The sequence below is a fragment of the Stegostoma tigrinum genome, chromosome 9 (assembly GCF_030684315.1).
Source record: "Stegostoma tigrinum isolate sSteTig4 chromosome 9, sSteTig4.hap1, whole genome shotgun sequence".
Lineage (NCBI taxonomy): Eukaryota > Metazoa > Chordata > Chondrichthyes > Orectolobiformes > Stegostomatidae > Stegostoma > Stegostoma tigrinum.
Window position 1 is genome coordinate 47116282 of NC_081362.1, and position 22373 is coordinate 47138654.

The 22373-nt window shown below is 44.1% G+C and overlaps 1 long non-coding RNA gene across 2 annotated transcripts in view; it reads right to left on the reverse strand.

Annotated features, from left to right (window-relative positions):
• Positions 1–22373, reverse strand: part of LOC125454632 (uncharacterized) — a 33777-nt gene that overhangs the window by 6150 nt on the left and 5254 nt on the right. Inside the window, exon 3 of one of the 2 annotated variants that reach the window (XR_007248062.1) lies at positions 20337–20412. The exons of the other annotated variant lie outside the window; for it this stretch is intronic. This is a non-coding gene — a long non-coding RNA (uncharacterized LOC125454632). Of the gene's footprint in view, positions 1–20336; positions 20413–22373 lie in introns of those variants that run through there. 2 annotated transcript variants of the gene reach the window in all.

The following is a 22373-nucleotide window of genomic DNA, read 5'->3' on the forward strand; positions in this document are numbered from 1 at the left end:
GCTTTGCAGCAACCGGTTTCTTCCGCCTACCTCTGCGAAAGACCAACTATCCCCAAGATCTGATTGTGCCCAACCACTAACTTAGGCAGCATTGAACTGTAGTACAGTCCCTGAGCATCCTGAATCCATCGTAACTCACTCTACCGAGTCACTCTTATTTCAACATTGTCTACCAACTTCCTTATAAGCACAACCAACCTTCTCTTTCTAAGAAAGGACGCAAGTATAACTAAACTCTGCTGAGCTGCACATAAATGCCATATCCAGGGATCATTCATGAACAGGATAATCATTGAGGGAGCAACAGAAATTCTGTAACATTCTAGCAGGCTTTATATGCAAACCTATCAATGGAGACAGTGGGCAATGTAGTGAGCAATGTAGTAATGAGGTCAGCCAAGTGGATCCATAGAATATGAGTTCCCTGACTGGGGATGTTAACCTGGTCCAATCAGGAACCCTGGCTGAAAAACAGGAGAAGAGTATCAGAGATACTGGCACTCTGATAGCAGACTTGGACAGAGGCAGTAATAAAGTCAAGGACTGTTTATGTGTAAATAAAGGGTGACTGGATGACAGGATACTGGCCTCTGTGAAGTTATTTCAGTGGCGACAAGAGTAAAGAACAATTCTGAAGAAACTCACTTGCAACAGTCATCTGTTGGTGGGGGTAATCTTGACTTGTTTGACCCTGCCCTTGAGGACTGGCCCCAGAATGTGTTTTTTTTTCCCAAGCAAAGATCCTGCCAAACACTGGCTGAACTCCACCAGAGCCATCCAGGGGTCTCCAAAATGAAGATGTTGGCAAGAAATTATGTCTGGTGGCCAGGCGTGATTGCAGACATAGCCACATTGGTGGGGTAGTGTCCATAGTGCCAACAAGAACAAAAATTACCACCAGTGACTTCCACACCTCCATGAAAATGGTCACACAAACCTTGGACTCGGTTACCTACGCAGGTCCTTTCACAGGTTCAATGTTCTTAGTCATTGCAGATGCCACTCAAAGTGGTTGGACATGCATAGGGTCCATCCATCAAACATGGGGACAACAACTGAAAACCTGCACACATCTTTTTCACAGAGCCTCGGAACTGTTGATCACAGATAACAGCTCATTGTTTATCAGCAGGGAATTTGGGTATTTCCTAGAGTCAAATGGGGTTTGGCATATAAGGACAACACTACAGCATCCATAATCTAATGGCTTGGCGAAACAGCAGTCTAAACTTTGAAGGCACACAGGAAGAAACAGCCTACACTCTTGCTGGATACCAAGTTGTCATGGTTCTTATTTGATTATGGGACCACCCCACATGCAACTACAGGGATAGCACCAGCAGTGTTACTAATGGGTAGAAGACTCAACACCGGGTTAAGTCTGATCTTCTCAGACCTGGAGGAGGATAGGGTGAAACAGGACCAGTAATGGCAATGCCAGACACAAGACACTGCCAAACGAGAGAGATAGTTTGATACAGGGGACAAGGTTTGGTGTTAAAGTCATGGAAATTGCCCCACATGGTTAAGAGGCATGTCAATGTCAGATCAGGACCAATGGCATGTCAATTTTGGGTAGGTATGATGGCCCTGAACAAGCACGTACACCGTACAAAGACTGAAAAATTGCAAACGGTACAGCAGTTAAATGTGCTCTGCCCCTTGGGACAGTCAGAAAGGCTGCCGGAACCCCTGGCTTCACCCTCATGAGCCCTCAGAATCAGAGATAGACATGATGGATGTAGCTGCCTTGACACCTTTTCTGCCAAAAGAAGAGAATGAAAATCTGCCAAGGTGCTTCTGGTGCAAGAGTCAAGCTCTCATGCATTGCATGCTGCATGTATTGGAAGACGAATTGGAGGGACCTGATCTGGTACTAAAAGGCACCAGTAGGTTCTCCAAGTAAAAGGATCAGTCATCGGTCTCAAAAGGGGACGGATGTAGTGATCGTAACAATGTCAGCCAATTGGATCTCATAGTTAATCTGGTCCAATCAGGGAGTCTTAGCTGACAGAAATAAACAGGAGTGTCAGAGATTCTGCTACTCTAATAGCTGACTCTGAGGAAGCAATTCTAAAATCAAGGACTGTTCATGCGTAAATAAAGGGTGACTTGGTGATGGGATACCAGCATCTGTAGAGTTAATTCAGTCAACTTTGTGGGACATCAATCATCAATTGAGCCCATGCAGACCTAAATCAAAATCATGTTGGCTCTGAATTGCACCATTGGCTTATAATTTGTCACAAATCTGCATCAAGCTGTTCTCCATTGTGACAGTAGGAATGAAGTGCAGCTGAAAAATGAGAGACATAAGAGAACAAACTGCTCTTTACTAAAACTCTGAATTTTTCATAATTCCATCTTTGAATCGACTTGAAATTGTTTCATTCATGTCTGTACCATGTCCACAGCTGTCCATTCAATGACAAACATAGAAATGCTGTATAATTAGATGGTTGCAATAAATGAAATAGACAGAAGTTCTGCAAGTTCTTCTCAGCTTCTCACCTGATATTGCACCTAAATGATTTGACACCTCCCTAGTAACCAGTAAAATGCTTCTGTTGTCTTGCTGTTTTTTTTTATTCTGCAATTAATATTGAAATACAAAAGAAAACTACTTACATTTTATATCTATTCATTCTAAGCTTCAGAGGGAGGAGGCCAACAATGTTTGATTATCCCCATAGATAATAGAACTGATATTAAATAAAAGTTAACATGTCTGAATAGGACAATATCTGCAATAGATATTTCTGGGGTATTGTAACATCGATGCAATAGGAGATAATGGCAGAAATATACGCAATAAAGGAATAAGATGATAATACTGGAATTCAAGATTTTATTGTTGAGTGTTATGATTTGTTGCACAATTCAAAAATGAAATTTAAGCACTTATCTAAAGACTGGATTATTGTCTTTTAACCTTGAATATTTTCAATGTTCAAGGGTTACAGCATAGCAGGTCAGATGAGTGCTATCATCATAAAGGATAAATTACCACTGCCTCGCTGGATGGTGGCATAGAGCTGATCCAGGTATCTACCTATCCAATTTGTGATATTTCTTTTTCTGCAGTGAGACTGCAAAAATTACGCAGAAACGTAGAACTTAGGAGCAGCCAATAGGCCCACAATAGAAGCAACAAGTATCTTATCTTGGTAGTGCAATCAGGGAGAGCCAGTGAACATGCATTAAATTATTTTCCTCTTGAATGCCATCCAAATTATAGCAACATGTCTCATTTTAAACAATGCAATCTGGAAGTGGGTCCGATGTGTCATCATGGGTTTGCTGACTTCACACATAACCCTTCCCGTACTCCTGGGTTGGACTCAGTTATAGTTATAAGTTGTTAATCCCTTAGCAGTGGGAGCCACCAATGGGGGAAACTCCTGTCATGCCACAATGAACTGCTTCGTTTCAAGTGACAGCTGGCATTTATGATGGTATATTCTTTGTATACTTCATTGTCTTAGGTAATAAACATTTCTTATAGTTTAGGAATTTCTTTGAAGCCACTTAAAAAGCCAAATACAACAAGAGAAAACATATACACATAACTGAACGAGATTTCAGGAGATCTTCTTGTGGTAGGAGTGCAGAAAAGGAGGTTGCCAAATTAAGGTGTCTCTTTCTTTGTCTAGAAATATTACTTGTCTTTCCATAATTTCTGTGTCCCACCATCCTAGTAAAATCCTAGTACTAAGGTAACAGTTCTGTAGCAGTTAGCAGGAGGCGATAAACTAGTGGTATTATTGATGGACCATTAACCCAGGGACAAAAGGTAACGTGTTGGGGATCTGAGTTCATGGGAGGTGGTGAAATTTGAATTCAATTTTTAAAAAATCTGGAATTAAGTGTCCTAATGATGACCATGAATCCATTATCGACAGTTGGAAAAACCCATCTGTTTCACTAATGTCCTTTAGGGAGGGAAACTGCCATTCTTACCTGGTCTGGCCCACATGTGACTCCAGACCCATAGCAATGTGGTTGACTCTTAACTTCCCTCTGGGAAATTAGAGATGGGAAATAACTGCTGGTCTACCAAGTGACACCCTCATCCTGTGAATGAACAAAAAAAAATCCAGAAAAATTAGCTAAGTTCCCACAACTACTTCTTTGCCACCACATTAATGCAGCGAGGCGTTAGAGGGTGAATGATGGGTATAATACCTAATGGGGATGAAAACTTTGTTATTTGAATTTCAGGTTATTTAACAGTAGACCTTATTCTTTGCCAAAGCTTGTCCCTCCCCTCCCCGACCCATTTTACAATCAAAAGAAGACGAGAAACATAAATAGAAATGTGGGGGTGGGAAATATAGCAAGTAAATCAAAACAATGAGTCAGCTTCTCAGTGTCTAATAATCCTTCGTAGTGAGGCATACAGTTTAATAACAATCAACAGACAATGATCAACAGCTCTGTTCCCAGGGTAATTTTATGCAGTAGGGTAAATATAGCTTAACATTTGTTCATTTGCAGTTATATGAATCGTATATTAATAAGCAATTATTATCCATATGGGGAATCTTTTTTTCAAAAACTATGTTCCCCAAATTAATATTAGGCAAAGAATAGCAGGTATTGATAACAACACAATGAGTTCAGATTATATCCTAACAATAGAAGCAAAGCTTTAATATTTTGCAGCTATCGTCTGATCCAATCACTTGTTGGACAGTCTCATGTGATCTGACAAGGTCAAGAGAGAAATTGAGGACTAAAGACATCATGACTCAACATTTTATCAAATGACATACAGTCCATAAAAGCTCTACAGATGCTACCTGACCTATGAATACTTCCAGCATTTTCTGTTTATATTCCAGATCTCTCTTATCTGCATTATTTTGCTTTTGTGCTGTCAATACAAATACTGCTTCACAGTGATCTGTTATATGATATTGCAAGAATGAACAAAAGAAAAACAGTAATTCAATAAACGGCCTGTAATACAATGTCAGCCTCATAGAAGTGACCATAACCAACCACCATCAATTGCAAAAATGTGTGTGATTCACTCATGTCCTTTAGGAAACCTGACCATAAAATTATGATAACATTCTGTGCTCAACAGCATTATATTGTGCTTATTTGTGATGGGCTGCATTCTAAAGCATTCATTCAGTAATCACTTGACAGTTAAAAACGCTTTATTGAAATCAACGACCCTGAAATTAAACCACAATGCTCAAACCACATCAATTGCAAACATTTACTTGTCTTTGAAAAGGTCAAGGGTGTTAATCCAAAATCATTTGGAATCATTTGGCAGGGAATGAAGCTAGAAAGAAAAGCACCAAAACAATTTCACAGCTTGTACGTGATAGAGAAGAAACACTTAAGATAAAGGGCACACAGTTACAGGCATTTTCTCAAGTCCCGTGATCATTACAGTGTTTTGAAATTAGTTAAATTGATCATTATAATTACTAAAACTAACTAGTACAATGTCCGCTTAGAAATTGTTGTTAGGTTATATCGTGATATAGTCTTCCCCTCTCTGCTAACCACCTCTCCTCCCCCAACCTGCTCCTCTTCCCCGATCTCCCTTCACTTCCCTGTAGCCCTCTTTCCACCCTATCCCACTCCATTTTTACTCTTCCCCTTCCACTCTCTTCCCCAACACCACCCCTTTCACACCCTCCTCCTCTCTCATTTCTCCTCACATGCACCTCACTTGTCACCTCAGTCTGCCTGTCCCTCCATCACCCTTTGCTCTCTCTTCCCAACTACCCTTCTTACTCATTCAGGGCGGCATGGTGGCTCAGTGGTTAGCACTGCAGCTTCACAGCACCAGGGACCCAGGTTCAATTCCAGCCTCAGCTGACTGTCTGTGTGGAGTTTGCACATTCTCCCCCGTGTCTGCGTGGGTTCCCACTGGGTGCTCTGGTTTCCTCCGGGTGCTCCAGCTTCCTCCAACAGTCCAAAGATGTGCAGGCTAGGTGGATTGGCCATGCTAAATTGCCCGTAGTGTTCAGGGTTGTGTGGGTTGTAGGGGGATGGGTCTGGATGGGATGCTTCAAGGGGCGGTGTGGACTTGTTGGGCCGAAGGGCCTGTTTCCACACTGTAGGGAATCTAATCTAACCCCCATCCCACAACCCTGGCTGCTTTTCTCACCTCTTACACACCTCTATTCTTTTTCTCCTCCCCACCCCTCCCAACTATCTCGTGGCCCTTGCCTATTCAACCCCTTTGGTCCATCCCTTCTCTTCAAAGCACTTCCAATCCCTCCTCCTCCAATCTTTCCCCTCAAATCTCCTTCCGTTCCAGTCCCTCTGTCCTCATCACCCTTCTGCTTCCCACCCTCTCGTCTCCTCATCCTCACCTTCTGTTTTCACACTCCCTTTGTTACCCTTGTCTCCTTGCTCTCTCCTCAAAGTTCTCATTTCTTCAGTCCACTTCCATCACTTACTGTGTCTGTGTGTGTGTGTGTGTGTGTGTGTGTGTGTGTGTGTGTGTTTGGGTGTAGGTGGGAGGATAGAGAAGTTGGGAGGGTGTTAAGGAGGGAGTAGGTGAGAAGGTATGTAGCCCCGAGATGAGACAGTGTAGCAGAGGGGCTATGCAGTGAAGAGGAGGAGTGTAGAGGAAGAGTTGTGTAGTCACGAGATGGAAGGGGGATGGTAGGGGAGGGGGTTGGATAGGGTGTAGCAGAACGAGTATCTAGTCCTGACAGAAGTAGGGGGTAGATAAAATTGTGTTTAGGATATGTCTAGAAATCGAAAGAGTGTGCAGCAGGTGTTCAGGTGTAATCCCCGACACATACAAGGAAGCGATATACTCTTAAGAAGGGGAGGGAGGGACGTATAATCTCAATACTGAGTTGGGGACCCTATTCCTGAGATGGTGGGGAAGGGGGATGTGTGGAAATTCCTTTGATGGAGCAGGAATAGGAGTATAGTTCTGAGATTCAGAGGCGTGGTAGGCACAGGTCAGCACACTCAATTTGGCTTTAACATTTTGAAATAGGCATCTCCATAATTAGTTGTTTAGACTGAAATGTAAGTGAAAAATAAGTTGTAGCTTTGAAATTACTTCGGAATTGTTCATGCCTGCAAAATCAAAATGCAAATCAAACTGTAATAACCTAATAAATTTGATTGCATATCTTTTGCTGCTTTGCCTGCCTGATATGCAATTAATCTCCTTTAATAAAGCAACCACATGCACTTGGCAGGAAAAATCTGCTTATGGCCTCTGGTCACACAGAAGTACCTCCGTTACCCTTGAAGGTCTCCATAGGAGCTGCATTTTACTTTCACTGTAATTCCTGGAATGGCCGTGTATGCACTTGGCTCACACAGATACCTTTGATTACAAGCATTTGTGACTCCTCAGATTATGGATAAGTCCATATTCACAGATGAAAGGCTTGGACACAATTCAGTGTAAGAGTGACCACCGCACAGTCCTTGTGGAGACAATGTTCTACCTTCACGTTGTGTTCTGTGGCACTATCACCGTGCCAAATGAGACAGGCTTTGCGGAGATCTAGCAACTCAAGACGATGGATCCATGAATGCTGTGGGCCACCAACAGCAGCAGAATTGTACTCCAGCACAACCTGTAACTTCAGAGTCTGGCAATATCCCCCACTCAGCCATTACCATCAAGCTAGGGGATCAACATTGGTTTAGTTGAGAACACAGGACAGCATGCCAAGACCAGCTCCAGGCATGCCTGAAAATGAGGTATCAATTTGGTGAAGCTACCAATCAGGACTACTTGCATGCCCAAGAGCATAAGCATTAAGTGACAGACAGAGCTAAGTGATCCTACAACCAATAGATAAAATCTAAGCTCTGCAGTCCTGCCACATCCACACGAGTAGTGGTGGACAATTAACCAACTCACAGGAGGAAGCTCCGCAAGTATTCCCCTCCTCAATGATGGAGGAGCCCAACACATAAGACCAACAGAAAAGGCTGAAACATTCACAGCAATCTTCAGCCAAAAATTCCAAGTGGAATGATCCATCTTGGCATCTTCCAGTGGTGCCCAGCATTACAGATACCAGTCTTCAGCCAATCTGATTCACTCCACATAACATCAAGAGACAGTTGGAGGCACTGGATACTGAAAAGAGCATGGGCCCTGACAACATTTCAGCAACAGTACTGAAGGCGTGCTCCAGAATCGCCCTCCCCTAGCCAACCCCTTCCAATACAGTTACAATTAATTGGCGGAGCGGACCCAATGGGCCGAATGGTCTTACTTCCACTCCTATGTCTTATGGTCTTAACACTGGCATCTACCCGACAATGTGGAAAATTGCCCAAGTATGTCCTGGACATAAAAAACAGGACAAATCAAACCCAGCCCATAACTGAACCATCAGTCCAGTCTTAAACATGAGTAAAGTGATGGAAGGTGTCATCAATAGTGCTATCAAGCAGCAACTGCTCAGCAATAACTTGCTTAGTGATGCCCAGTTTGCGTTCTGCCAGGGCCACTCAGTTCCTGACCTCATTTCAACCTTGGTTCAAACATGGACAAAATAGGTGAATTCCAGAGGTGAGGTCAGAGTGACAGCCTTTGACATCAAGTCCACACTTGACCAAGTGTGACATCAAGGAAATCTACTAAAACTGGAATCAACGACTATCAAGGGACAAACACTCTGCTGGTTGGAGTCATACCTGGCTGCTAGGAAGATGTTTATAGTTGTTGGAGGTCAGTCTCCTCAGCTCCAGACCATCTCCACTGGAATTCCTCAGGGTAGTGTCCTAGGCCCAACCATGTTCAACTGCTTCATCAATGTCCTTACCTCCATCATTAGGATAGAAGTGGGAATATTCACCAATGATTGCACAATGGTCAGCACTATTTGCAACTCCGCAGATGCTGAATCAGCCCATGTTTAAATGCAACAAAATCTGGACAATATCCAGGCTTGGCTGATAAGGGTGATTCATGTCTGCAATGAACTTCTTGGGGAAGTGGTAGATGTGGTCACAATTACAATGTTTAAAAGACATTAAGTTAAGGTCATGAATAGGAAATGGGCCAGGAGCAGGCAGGTGGGACTAGTTTAGTTTGGTATTATGTTCAGCATGGACTGGTTGGACAGAAGGTAATAAAATGTGAGGCTGGATGAACACAGCGGGCCAAGCAGCAACTCAGGAGCAGGGTCTGTTTCCATGTTGTGTGACACTCTGACTCTAAGTGGCAAGTAATACTCATGCTATACAAATTTCAGGCAATGACCATCACCAAAAGTGGCAATCTAACCACTGCCCCATGACACTCAATGGAGCTACCATTACTAAATCCCCCACAATCAACATCCATTGACCAGAAACTCAATTGGGTCTGCCACATAATCACAGTGGCTACAGAAGCAGGCAGACGCTAGGCATACTGCAGTGAGTAACTCACTCCCTGACTCCTCAAAGCCTGTCCATCATTGACAAAGCACAAGTCAGGAATGTGATGGAATACTCCTAACATCTCTGTATGGGTGCAGCTCCAGCTAGCACTTGAGAAGCCTGACACCATCCAAGGCAATGCAGCCCATTTGATTAGCACTGCATCCACAAGTATCCAGTCTCTCCACCCCTGATGTTCAGTAGCAGCAATGATTCACTGCAGAAATACACCAAAGATCTTCAGACACCACCTTCTAAACTCATGACCACTTCCATCCAGAAGGGTAAGGGCAGCAGATAAATGGGAACACCACAGCCTGCAAATTTCTCTTTAAGCCACTCACCATCCAGGCTTGGAAATATATCGTTGTGCCTTCACTGTCACTGGGTCAAAATCTTGGAATTTCCACCATAACAGCGTTGTGGATCAACCCACAGCATGTGGGCTGAAGCAGTTTAAAGCAGCAGCTCACCACCACCTTCTTAAGGGCAACCAGGGATGGGTAATAAATGCTGCTCAGCCCATGTTGGTTATCCTGAAGAGGCATCCAAAGAGTGAAAATTAAAAAAAGCAAAGGGTTGATAATTGATAATTAACATTTCTGCCACATTTGTTGGGCAATTATCATCTCCAACAAAAGAGAATCTCATCATCTCTCCTTGACCTTCTATGGTATTGCCATTGGTGAACCCTCTAACACCTACACCTGCGGGTTACTGTTGACCAGAGATTTAACTGGGCCAGCCATATAGGTATTGTATCTCCAACAGCAGGTCAGAGATTGGGAATTCTGCATCTTGTTCCTCACCTCCTGATTCTCCAAAGCCTATTCATTATCTGCAAGGCACAACTCAGAATGTGATGGAAAACTCTACATGTCTCACCAAGGGTTGTGAATGATCTTGGTCTTGCTGCTGTTGAGTGAGACGATAAATCTTTTCTTATGTGGTAGTGAAGTGAATGGTCCAAATGTCACATGCATTGTGAACCACAACTGCACAGTCAACAGCATATACATGTCAGCTATTGTTGTTGATGGGGAAACATATTTTGGCAGTTAAACTTTTCAAAAGGTGACCTTTAAAGAACAGAGTTAGCTGTGCTACCTGAGTCTTCCAAAAAAAGTATGCAACTAGTGAAGGGTTTAGTTTACAATACTGTTCTTGTCACTACCCTTCTAAATGTTAGTGAAATTTAAATTCTTTACAAAATGTATCTCCAGGTGCTGGGGAATTTACATCAGGGATGCCTCTTCAAGATAACTAAGGGCAAGTGGGAAGACAGGCAAATATATACAGAATCCTCACTAAAGCCAGTTATTCCAGCAGTGCAATCACGCTTTCTTAAAAGTCAGCTTCATTGGTCTAAATACTTTGCCCACGTGCCAATTAATCAGTTTTCAAAGCAGATCCCGTTCTCATATCTCAAAGATGACAGCCAATCTCAAGATCACAGGGAAAGCATTTTTAAGAACACTCTGAACATCGCTTTGACATCACGTGTATGAAGAACTTGGGGGACCCTCAACAAATAAGCCACAATACAATCAGAAATAAGCTCTGCTCACAAGAAGCAAGAAAGGCAGAAAGAGAGCAAACAGAACATTGGCTTGAGAAGCCTATTCTTTTTTTGCCAAATACCTATGCCTCCAGACTTAGATGGCTTGGGTAACTGAGTAAACAGAAATCATGAAGCCTGGCAGATGTCATCTTTGTTTTGAGAGACTGATGGGTGCAGTTCTAACAACACTCAGGAACTCAGATTCCAAGAAAAGCAACTCACTTGATCCATCATTGACCCACAGTAGCAGCACTGTGTCCCATCTACAAGATGCACCACCACAACTCACCAACGCTCCTTAGACAGCATCTTCCAAACTTGTGATCTCTACCACCTGGAAGGGCAAGGGCAACAGATACATGGGATCATCACCACCCTATGTCCCACCAAGGCATACATCTTCCTAACTTTGAGCTATGTCATTGTTTTCTCACAGTTGTTGGGTTAATCGTTTCCTTCAGATTGGAACTCTGTGACCATTCCTTTTGTTCTGTGGAACAACATATGGTTGTGGTGAAGGCAGCAGCAGATGCTGTGCCTGCTGCTATTAATATTTCAGCTATTAGTGTGGCTGCTGGTGGTGCAATGGTTGCTCCTCTGATGCAGTGAAATCTGACATCAAGGAAGCAATAATGTGTCAAGTCTAAGTGAATGAAATGGCTTCCAGTAAGTCGGAATACATCTGTGAAGCACTGAAATTACGCACACAGAAGAACTGCTGTGAGCACAATCTTTTCACATATTCTGCAGCAATGCAGTTCCCCATTTAAAAGCTTGAAATCTTCCTTGTTAAACAATGACACCATGCCATGTTTTTGCTTTGTCAACCTTGGTGAGTTTTGAAGAAAACTGTGCACTGGCTAATAAAGGCACAATTTTGGATTAACTTAACCATAGGATGGGCCATTTGAAGTCAACCCATTCAGAGATGTTATGAGGCAACTCTGGAGCAGATGGAACTTGAACCAAGGTCATCTGATTCACCTTCAGTGTATTATCAGAATATGTCCGTGCTTTTGCATTTAGATGGCAGTGTATTCTCACTGAAGCATAATACATGTATGCCAAATCATCCTGATGTTTACAGCCATAATACTATTTCTTATGGTTTTTATTTCCGAAATCAAAAGGGCTTGTGATCATTTACAGTTTATGCAAGCTCAGCTTTGATCTTGTTTCAGTTCTTAAATATTACAGCATGATACTTTGCAGTGTGTGATCTTGGTGTCCATTGGAATTCAAGAGATCACCATTGGGGTCAGTGGGCTTCTTAAGGTGTTCTGAGGCACTTTATTGATACTATCCAGATTCACTTATAGAATTGCAACTTGGGCAATGTTTTGGAAAGTTGCTAGTGCCCCTACAGCTATTATCTGGGCTGTGAATTGGGATCGTTGGTCTAAATCCATACTGCAAGGAAGATGCCATCTAATGAAGGCATGCTGAATTAAGATATCCATCGCAGCTTTAGCAGTGTTCATTTAATTGGGAAACACAATTACTCATTTCATAAAATATCTACGATGACCAAGATATGTTTATATCCCCCTTTACGGGGTGGTGAGGAGCAGATGTGGTCTATTTGAAGGTCAATCCATGGTTCTGTTACTGGCCTGGTATGCCTTAATTTTTCTATATTGGGACACTGGATTATGCATGCTTGGGAACTGACAGCTCAGGGGAAACACAAAATGGAGTATCGATACCATAATCAATTTGCTCCTCCTCAGGGATGTGAGCTCATTGTGTTCTTTTCTGGTTTTAGTGGGAAACTGTCAGAACGATATCAATGGTTGTACAACTAAGACTGTGCATTCTCTGACCTCCTCAAAAGGGATGCTCCATGGGAATGGGCTGAACAACACACAGACACGGTTGCCGTACTGGTGACACAATCTTGACATAATGTTTTACGTCTTTTCCCATTTCTGGACACCAACACAATTCCTTAGTTCTGTTAGATGTGGCTTTGGTTCCTTGATATCCCTGGACATCATGGCATTGATAAATCACTTGATTTCAGTCCTGGGTCAGTTCCACATACTGTCCATCTTCAGGAAAAGTCTGTCGTTGTTACTTAACTTGCTATGTGAGATTAGTATTGTTCTCTCCTGTGCTTGCTTTAACTCAATGTTGCTATTTGAGCCTGTGTGAGATCTTCAACCTTGGTTTGGCTCACAGCGATGGTGTCTGGACTGGGGACTGTCATGGTTCTTCTTTGTGGGCACCCTTGCTCACTCAATTTGTGGGCCTTTATGTTCCCAATTGGGGAAGTTCAGTGGTAGACTTTAACATTAACGATGCCACATTCGTGACCTTGGGCAGTTTGGAGAATAAATTTGACCGGGGTTAGGAACAATAGTGGTTTCCCACATGCCAAATTGAATCCTGTAGCTTCCCGCAGCAGCAGTAAGTCAGTTAAACAGTGGCAGATGTACATGCTGGGTGGGGAAGGTTTTTCAGGGTGGCTGACTACATGGTCTACAGCTTCTAGCTCGGCAGCCTGAGTGCTCATTTTGTCGGAGAAATTCAGCATTAACTCTTTCAGGGACTTGCCTCATATACATATATACAACAAACCACATCCTCAGTCTTTTGGTATCCATCCTCCACTGTAGTAGATCCATATACAATTTTACTATGGTGGGGTCTCTCTTTAGCTTCCCAGATTTCCTTGGGTCTTCCCCTGTTTTGTTTTGACACAAATGGACAAGTGGGGACATTCGTTGCCAGTACCTGACACTTACGGGGTTCTGCGTAGCTCAAATTCTTGGCTGGGATGGTTAGTACTTTGGTACGTTTGTCTGCAATGTCACAACCCTTAGCATAAAGGTCTAGCATGCTGTGTGGTTTTGGCTGGCTGTACTGTCTTTAATCCTGCCATCCAAGGGGGTATGATCTGTTAGAATGGTTGGGGGATTCAGGCCAATAATATAGGCTAAACATTGCTCCGCTCAGAACGTAACTAGCAATTGCTTCTTGCATATAGAGGAGCCCTGCTGTACTGGTGAAAAATTTCGAGAGGTATAGTCTGCTGGTCCAAGCTTATTTTGTCATTCTTGGAGAAGTGCAGGTGCCAGTGTGATGTCTATGGCTACAATTTCCAAGGTGAAGAGAAGTTCTGGGTCAGGTACCTGCAGTGTAGGATCCTGCACTGATGGCCTGCATTAATTTGGCAACAGTGTCTGTGTGTTGTTCAGTCCATTCCCATGGAGCATCCCTTTTGAGGAGGTCAGAGAATGCACCAGTCTCAGTTGTACAAACATTGATATCGTTCTGACAGTTTCCCACTAAAACCAGAAAAGAACACAACGAGCTCACATCCCTGAAGAGGAGCAAATTGATTATGGTGTCGATACTCCGTTTCGTGTTTCCCCTGAGCTGTCAGTTCCCAAGTATGAGACCTGGAACTTCATGATCTGTGCCTTCCTGGAATTAACTTGTCGTCCTAGGATGATGAAAAGGATTAACAGTTCCTTTAGTAGTGTCAAATGTTTGGTCCTTGTCTCTGTCTGCTGGAAGTGATCGTCCATGTACTGTACCAAGCAATCTGGTCAGGAAAATTTTTCTAGCCCTTAGTCAGCCTCCGCTAAAATATCAGCAGAGAATTGTGAAAACACTGGATCAATCAGGTCCATGTGTATTGCTGATCCCAAAATGTGAAGGTGAATTTATATTGGTAGTGTCATTGGAGGGAGATGGACAACAATCCATTACAGATCTCCAGAATGGTGAAATATTTTGCCCATGGGGCCTGCCTCATCATGGTTTTAGGGCTAGTCACTACTGTTGGTTTGTGATTGGGTATGTTTATTTAGCTCCTGTAATCAATGGTGAATCACTAACAGCCATTCAGATTCTTAACTGACCATATTGGTGAGCATGGGGTACCTGTATTAACAGGCTGCTAATGACCTTGGTCACCTTCCCCTCTTCCTGCTTGGGATAACTGCATTGTCTTTGGATCTGATTCATCCAGCATGACCTCACATCAAATTTGTGACAGGCAAATGTACTCCACGCGAACTGCTTGTGCTGCTGGGTCCTCAGTCACTGTAGTGGGTCTAATCCACAATTCCCCTATGGTACACATTCCATGTTTTTATGTGCTTGGCACAATTTCTGCTGGGGCCTCATCGAACTCAGCATTTACCAAATACAATTGGCCGGGTCAAAAAATAAAAGTAAGTCCCAGCCTAAAATGTCCTCAGCATCCATATGGAGATTAACCAACACTGCTGGGTGATGGCAGACTAGTCTCCCAGTTTAAATTCTATGGTTCTATTTCCTCACCCTCCTGAAGCTGTCTGGTGAACCCACTAAGACGAGTGTTCTTACCTGTACGCCATGTGTTATCAGAATATTGGCATGTGTTAAGTGTTGCTCTGAACACTCCTCTGTCCCATGTGAATACAAAAGACTTCCTTCCACCTCCCCAGGGCGGTCCCGCATTGTCCCATCTGGCATTGCACACCCACTGAGGAGAGGTGCAGCTCTGTTAGGCTTTAGAGAGTGGATCCAACTGGGGGTATAAGGAGTTAGATGGTATATTTAGCACTATGTTATCACATAGTTGTGCCTATTGTACACAGGTTTGTGTGTTATCTGTCCTGGGGAAGCAGGAGATAGTTTAAGCGCATGCTAAATGCTAGCTGCTACACCTGATGGGATTAGAATGTGTGTCTGGACTGAGTTTGCATACTTAAGAGGTGTTAGTCCTTTGTCTTTGAAGTTAATAATGTTAGTAGAAATACTAGACCTGTACAATCTAAATAAGTGAAAAATTATATGAGTACTAAGTAAAAGTGTAGAAGATATTAAACTGATTTCCCACAGCTGGGTTGTGAGATTTCATTTATTATTGCCAGTTTTTGACAGTCCCAACACATTCATTCATGCAGTTTCACAGCAGTACTGTTTTGATGGTAAGTTTCTTAAAGAGGGTATCAGCCCTATTTAGTATGTATTTAAAATGTGTAAATCTGTATGTTTGTACAAGACGGTAGTCCTAAAAAGTAGTTAGGTAATACTACAGTGTTTTAGAACTACGTAGTATATAAGGAAATTTCAAAAGGGATAAAAAGCAGCAGATTGTTGGGACAGAGATAATGGGAACTGCAGATGCTGGAGAATTCCAAGATAATAAAATGTGAGGCTGGATGAACACAGCAGGCCAAGCAGCATCTCAGGAGCACAAAAGCTGACGTTCCGGGCCTAGACCCTTCATCAGAGAGGGGGTTGGGGAGAGGGAACTGGACATAGAGCAGTTTTTCCGCTGTCTTCGCCTCCATGCCAACTTCTTCAACCGGGAGCCCAACCCTCCCTCCACTGACCCCTTCACCCGCTTCCAACACAAGTCCTCCTCCTGGACACCACCCCCAGGCCTCCTACCCTCCCTCGACCTCTTCATCTCCAACTGCCGTCGAGACATTAACCGCCTCAACCTCTCCACCCCCTCACCCACTCCAACCTCTCACCCGCAGAACGGGCAGCCCTCCGCTCCCACCCCAACCTCACCATCAAACCCGCAGACAAGGGTGGCACAGTGGTAGTATGGCGCACTGACCTCTACATCGCTGAGGCCAGACGCCAACTCTCCGACACTACCTCCTACCGCCCCCTCGATCATGACCCCACACCCGAGCACCAAACCATCATCTCCAACAACATTCATGACCTCATCACCTCAGGGGACCTCCCACCCACAGCCTCCAACCTCATTGTTCCCCAACCCCGCACGGCCCGTTTCTATCTCCTTCCCAAAATCCACAAACCTGTCTGCTCTGGTCGACCCATCGTCTCAGCCTGCTCCTGCCCCACCAAACTCATCTCCACCTATCTGGACTCCATTCTCTCCCCTTTGGTCCAGGAACTCCCCACCTACGTCCGTGACACCACCCACGCCCTCCACCTCCTCCAGGACTTCCAATTCCCTGGCCCCCAACACCTCATCTTCATTATGGACGTCCAGTCCCTGTACACCTGCATTCCGCATGCAGATGGCCTCAAGGCCCTCCGCTTCTTCCTGTCCCGCAGGCCCGACCAGTCCCCCCCAACTGACACCCTCATCCGCCTAGCTGAACTCGTCCTCACCCTCAACAACTTCTCTTTTGACTCCTCCCACTTCCTACGGACTAAGGGGGTGGCCATGGGCACCCGCATGGGCCCCGGCTATGCATGCCTCTTTGTAGGTTACGTGGAACAGTCCCTCTTCCGCACCTACACAGGCCCCAAACCCCACCTCTTCCTCCGGTACATTGATGACTGTATCGGCACCGCCTCTTGCTCCCCAGAGGAGCTCGAACAGTTCATCCACTTCACCAACACCTTCCACCCCAACCTTCAGTTCACCTGGGCCATCTCCAGCACATCCCTCACCTTCCTGGACCTCTCAGTCTCCATCTCAGGCAACCAGCTTGTAACTGATGCCCATTTCAAGCCCACCGACTCCCACAGCTACCTAGAATACACCTCCTCCCATCCACCCTCCTGCAAAAATTCCATCCCCTATTCCCAATTCCTCCGCCTCCGCCGCATCTGCTCCCATGATAAGACATTCCACTCCCGCACATCCCAGATGTCCAAGTTCTTCAAGGACCGCAACTTTCCCCCCACAGTGATCGAGAACGCCCTTGACCGCATCTCCCGTATTTCCCGCAACACATCCCCCACACCCTGCCCCCGCCACAACCGCCCAAAGAGGATCCCCCTTGTTCTCACACACCACCCTACCAACCTCCGGATACAACGCATCATCCTCCGACACTTCCGCCATTTACAATCCGACCCCACCACCCAAGACATTTTTCCATCCCCACCCCGGTCTGCTTTCCGGAGAGACCACTCTCTCCGTGACTCCCTTGTTCGCTCCACACTGCCCTCCAACCCCACCACACCCGGCACCTTCCCCTGCAACCGCAGGAAATGCTACACTTGCCCCCACACCTCCTCCCTCACCCCAATCCCAGGCCCCAAGATGACATTCCACATTAAGTAGAGGTTCACCTGCACATCTGCCAATGTGGTATACTGCATCCACTGTACCGCATGTGGCTTCCTCTACATTGGGGAAACCAAGCGGAGGCTTGGAGACCGCTTTGCAGAACACCTCCGCTCAGTTCGCAACAAACAACTGCACCTCCCAGTCGCAAACCATTTCCACTCCCCCTCCCATTCTTTAGATGACATGTCCATCATGGGCCTCCTGCAGTGCCACAATGGTGCCACCCGAAGGTTGCAGGAACAGCAACTCATATTCCGCCTGGGAACCCTGCAGCCTAATGGTATCAATGTGGACTTCACCAGTTTCAAAATCTCCCCTTCCCCAACTGCATCCCTAAACCAGCCCAGTTCGTCCCCTCCCCCCACTGCACCACACAACCAGCCCAGCTCTTCCCCCCCACCCACTGCATCCCAAAACCAGTCCAACCTGTCTCTGCCTCCCTAACCTGTTCTTCCTCTCACCCATCCCTTCCTCCCACCCTAGGCCGCACCCCCATCTACCTACTAATCTCATCCCACCTCCTTGACCTGTTCGTCTTCCCTGGACTGACCTATCCCCTCCCTACCTCCCCACCTATACTCTCTCCACCTATCTTCTTTACTCTCCATCTTCGGTCCGCCTCCCCCTCTCTCCCTATTTATTCCAGTTCCCTCTCCCCATCCCCCTCTCTGATGAAGGGTCTAGGCCCGAAACGTCAGCTTTTGTGCTCCTGAGATGCTGCTTGGCCTGCTGTGTTCATCCAGCCTCACATTTTATTATATTAGATTGTTGGGACATGCTGCTGGAGGAAACTGTTTGATGTCCTGCAGCCTATTCAGGTCCTGAGAAATGGTTACTAAGGGCTAATTAACATTATAATCTTTCCATAATTTTGAGTGAGTTATGGAGAAATGATGGCGAGGATGGCATTGTTCGGAGTAGGTTATAGTGTTAACACTCATTCAGGGGCAGCATTTGATACAGAAACAGGTCTGACCACTGCTTGCAACATGGGGCTGATATGAATTGAAAGGTGTAAAGAAACAGTAATGAGTTAGCAGCCTAGGAAGGGATGTTTAATTTAGTTTATCATGTAAGAATAAAAACACAGTTTTATGAATGAATGAGTGGAAATGGGGTAAATAAACACAGAGTGCTTGTGAGTGAGTTAGTAAAGAGAATCATAATGCAATAATGGCATTGATGAGGTGGGCCCAGAGATGAGAGATGCAACTCTGACATTGGTGATGACCTCTCTTTAAGCAGTATCTTTCTATTTTGTTCTTATTCTTAGAACTATTCAAAATGGTGCTGGATGGCGTAAACAGTGGAAAAGTGTATTGTCCTGTTTTTCACACTGAAAATACAAGTGACAATAAAATCATCATCCATTCGTTACTCTAACCAATGAACACACTGACCACAACCCATCAGGATGAACAGAGCAATAATCCAATTACTTATAAACCCCACTTGCAGTGGTGCAATTGCTGGAGATAACAAAAGAAAGATTCCTGATTTTGAGCCCACAGCTGACCCTGATATGTTTATCAACAGCACCCACCAACAAGGTGTTCCCCACAGGCTCGATGACGTTGAGGAAGTAAAATTGACGTTAATGTGCCTGAGCCTTGCGATCCATTCTGCCTTACCCAATCCTCATAATGCAAGAGGAGGGGACCTGCATACCATAGAAACAGCAATTCTAGCTGCTGCAGAAGCCGCATGAAAGGGTGAAACAAGTGTAGGAAGCAAATAGGAGAGCACCCAACTGCACTTGCCAGGGACTATGGACGGAGGTCAGAGGAGTCTGCGGCAACCTAGGCTGGACAGTACTGACATGGCAAAACAAGGTTCTGATGTCCATCACAGGTAGGGCAAGAAGGCAGATCTTGAATCCAGCCCAGCAGGGATAGAGATCAAACTTTCTCCTCACTTTGCAGCATTCTTGGCCAATAATGATTTAATGAATATGTTTAATGTAATTAGAAGCCATTAGTCTTTAACAATTATGTTGCTAAGAGGTTTGTCCTTCCTGAATACTTAAATATCACGAGATTGGACTTGTAGCCATCCTTGTCTGAGAAGCTCGAAGTTTAAATCCAGTTCAGGACTTGATAACCATGAAAGGTGCATTTATGACATGGCCAAACATGTTGATTTTTAACTTATAAATCTTTTCACTACAATCTGATAGCAGGAGGTAAAGTGGCAGAGATTCCTGGTCAGCTGTATGATGGAAAGAATATTCGGAGCTTCAACAATCATTATTCATAGCTCAAAATTACAATATTTATGTAAAAGTGTAAGTTGCCACAACAACTCGGAATCCTTGGAGGAATTAACAGTTGTCTGCACAGCTGGAGTGGTCAGATTAATGCTAATAGGACAAAGTCTGATCTCCATTTCTGCTGCGGTGGATTCAAGACCTGCCTCCTCGTCCTACCTGCAATGCACTTCACAACCCTGTTGTTTGGTCAGAGAACTGGAAAAAGAGAAAAGAATAGTAAATTTTAAGGAGTTACATCTTTAGGATGATATACAAGATTACTTAATAATATAAATAATTATCTCTTGCCTGTGCAAAGCCAGGTATGTAGCCAGAATAATAAAACGTGAGGCTGGATGAACACAGCAGGCCCAGCAGCATCTCAGGAGCACAAAAGCTGACGTTTCGGGCCTAGATCCTTCATCACCCTCTCTGATGAAGGGTCTAGGCTCGAAACATCAGCTTTTGTGCTCGTGAGATGCTGGTGGGCCTGCTGTGTTCATCCAGCCTCACATTTTATTATGTAGCCTGAATGTCCAGTGACTGGCTGATCAAATCAAACAGCACCTTCCTTTGGTTGTTGGTATTCAAGAAAACTACATTTATAAAACCCAAATAAAACTGTTTAGTATTGGCTTTTCTGTACTATTGACGAGTACTTACTGAACTATACTGAATGGGCTATTAGCTATACTAACAATTAATTTAAGATAATCAATCAATTTCAAAATTTGGCTCATTTACACTTGCTCAAGCAATAATCATATGAAGTGGTGCATTGCAGGGACCTGTTCACCACAAAGTAAGGAAATATATTAAAGTCTTGCACCTTTTTAAAATTATCTGGTAGCTTGGGAAGTGTCCAGTTCCTCATTATTCAAGGTGTTGTCATGGAGAAGACAATCACAGTTGACTTGCAAACCAATCAGCATCATTTTCTTTTGCTATATGATTATTATTTGGAATTTGGCATTCTTGCACTTGTTCCGATGAGAACAAAATAAATACCTTTGGCAACATGTCTCATTGGAGTTGTTGATCGGTTCGCCGATCTGACTGGTTTTCATGCAAACATTTTGTACCCTTTCTAGAACATAGAACATAGAACAGTACAGCACAGAACAGGCCCTTCAGCCCACAATGTTGTGCCGACCATTGATCCTCATGTATGCACCCTCAAATTTCTGTGACCACATACATGTCCAGCAGTCTCTTAAATGACCCCAATGACCTTGCTTCCACAACTGCTGCTGGCAACGCATTCCATGCTCTCACAACTCTCTGCGTAAAGAACCTGCCTCTGACATCCCCTCGATACTTTCCACCAACCAGCTTAAAACTATGACCCCTCGTGCTAGGTGACACCTTCAGTGCTGTCTAGCCTCCATTGAAGTGTAGTTGTTCTGTTCGGTTCTGAATTGATATGGTTCAGTCTGTCATAGTGGGTAGTTCTGTTTCCGGTTTTACTGGTTAGAGGTATGGAGATGGGGCCTATTTCAACATTTTTTAAATGGCACCAACAGTTGAAATCCAGGCTTCCAGGAATTCTTGTGCTTGCCTTTGTTTTGCTTGTCCTAGTGCTGTTACACTGTTCCAGTTAAACTGATGTCCTTCTTCGCTTCAATGAAGGCTAAACAGCACTGAAGATGTCACCTAGATGGGGGGATGAAATGTTTGCCTGAAAACCAATCAGCGCGGTAAAGCAACCAACAACTCCAGTCACAACCCGAGCAACTGATCTGCATTAAAACATTAAACATGTCTCTCTTTCCAGTAACATATAAATATTTATTTCTTAAATGCGATACTGCAGGTGTTATAAACTGCAGAAAAAGCACTACAGGAAACACAGTCTGCGATGATGAATGTTCCCATTTTGATTTATTACTACATGAAATGCTGGAGAATGAGCTTCACCCTTTTGGAAGTATATCATTGATGTTATTCAGCTTTTAATTATGGCCATAAAAAATGACTTGAACATTGGAAATACAAGGTAAATTAAACAAATTTCTGCACTGGCCTACATTTATATATTCAAATAATGCTTTGTTGATGCTGTACACAAGAAATTATTAACAGAAATCCAGTAAATAGCCCTATTGTTTACTTGTTTGTAAAGATCTCCTCCTCATTTGCAATCAGTACCAGGCAGTAATGCTGTGAATGCATCAGCA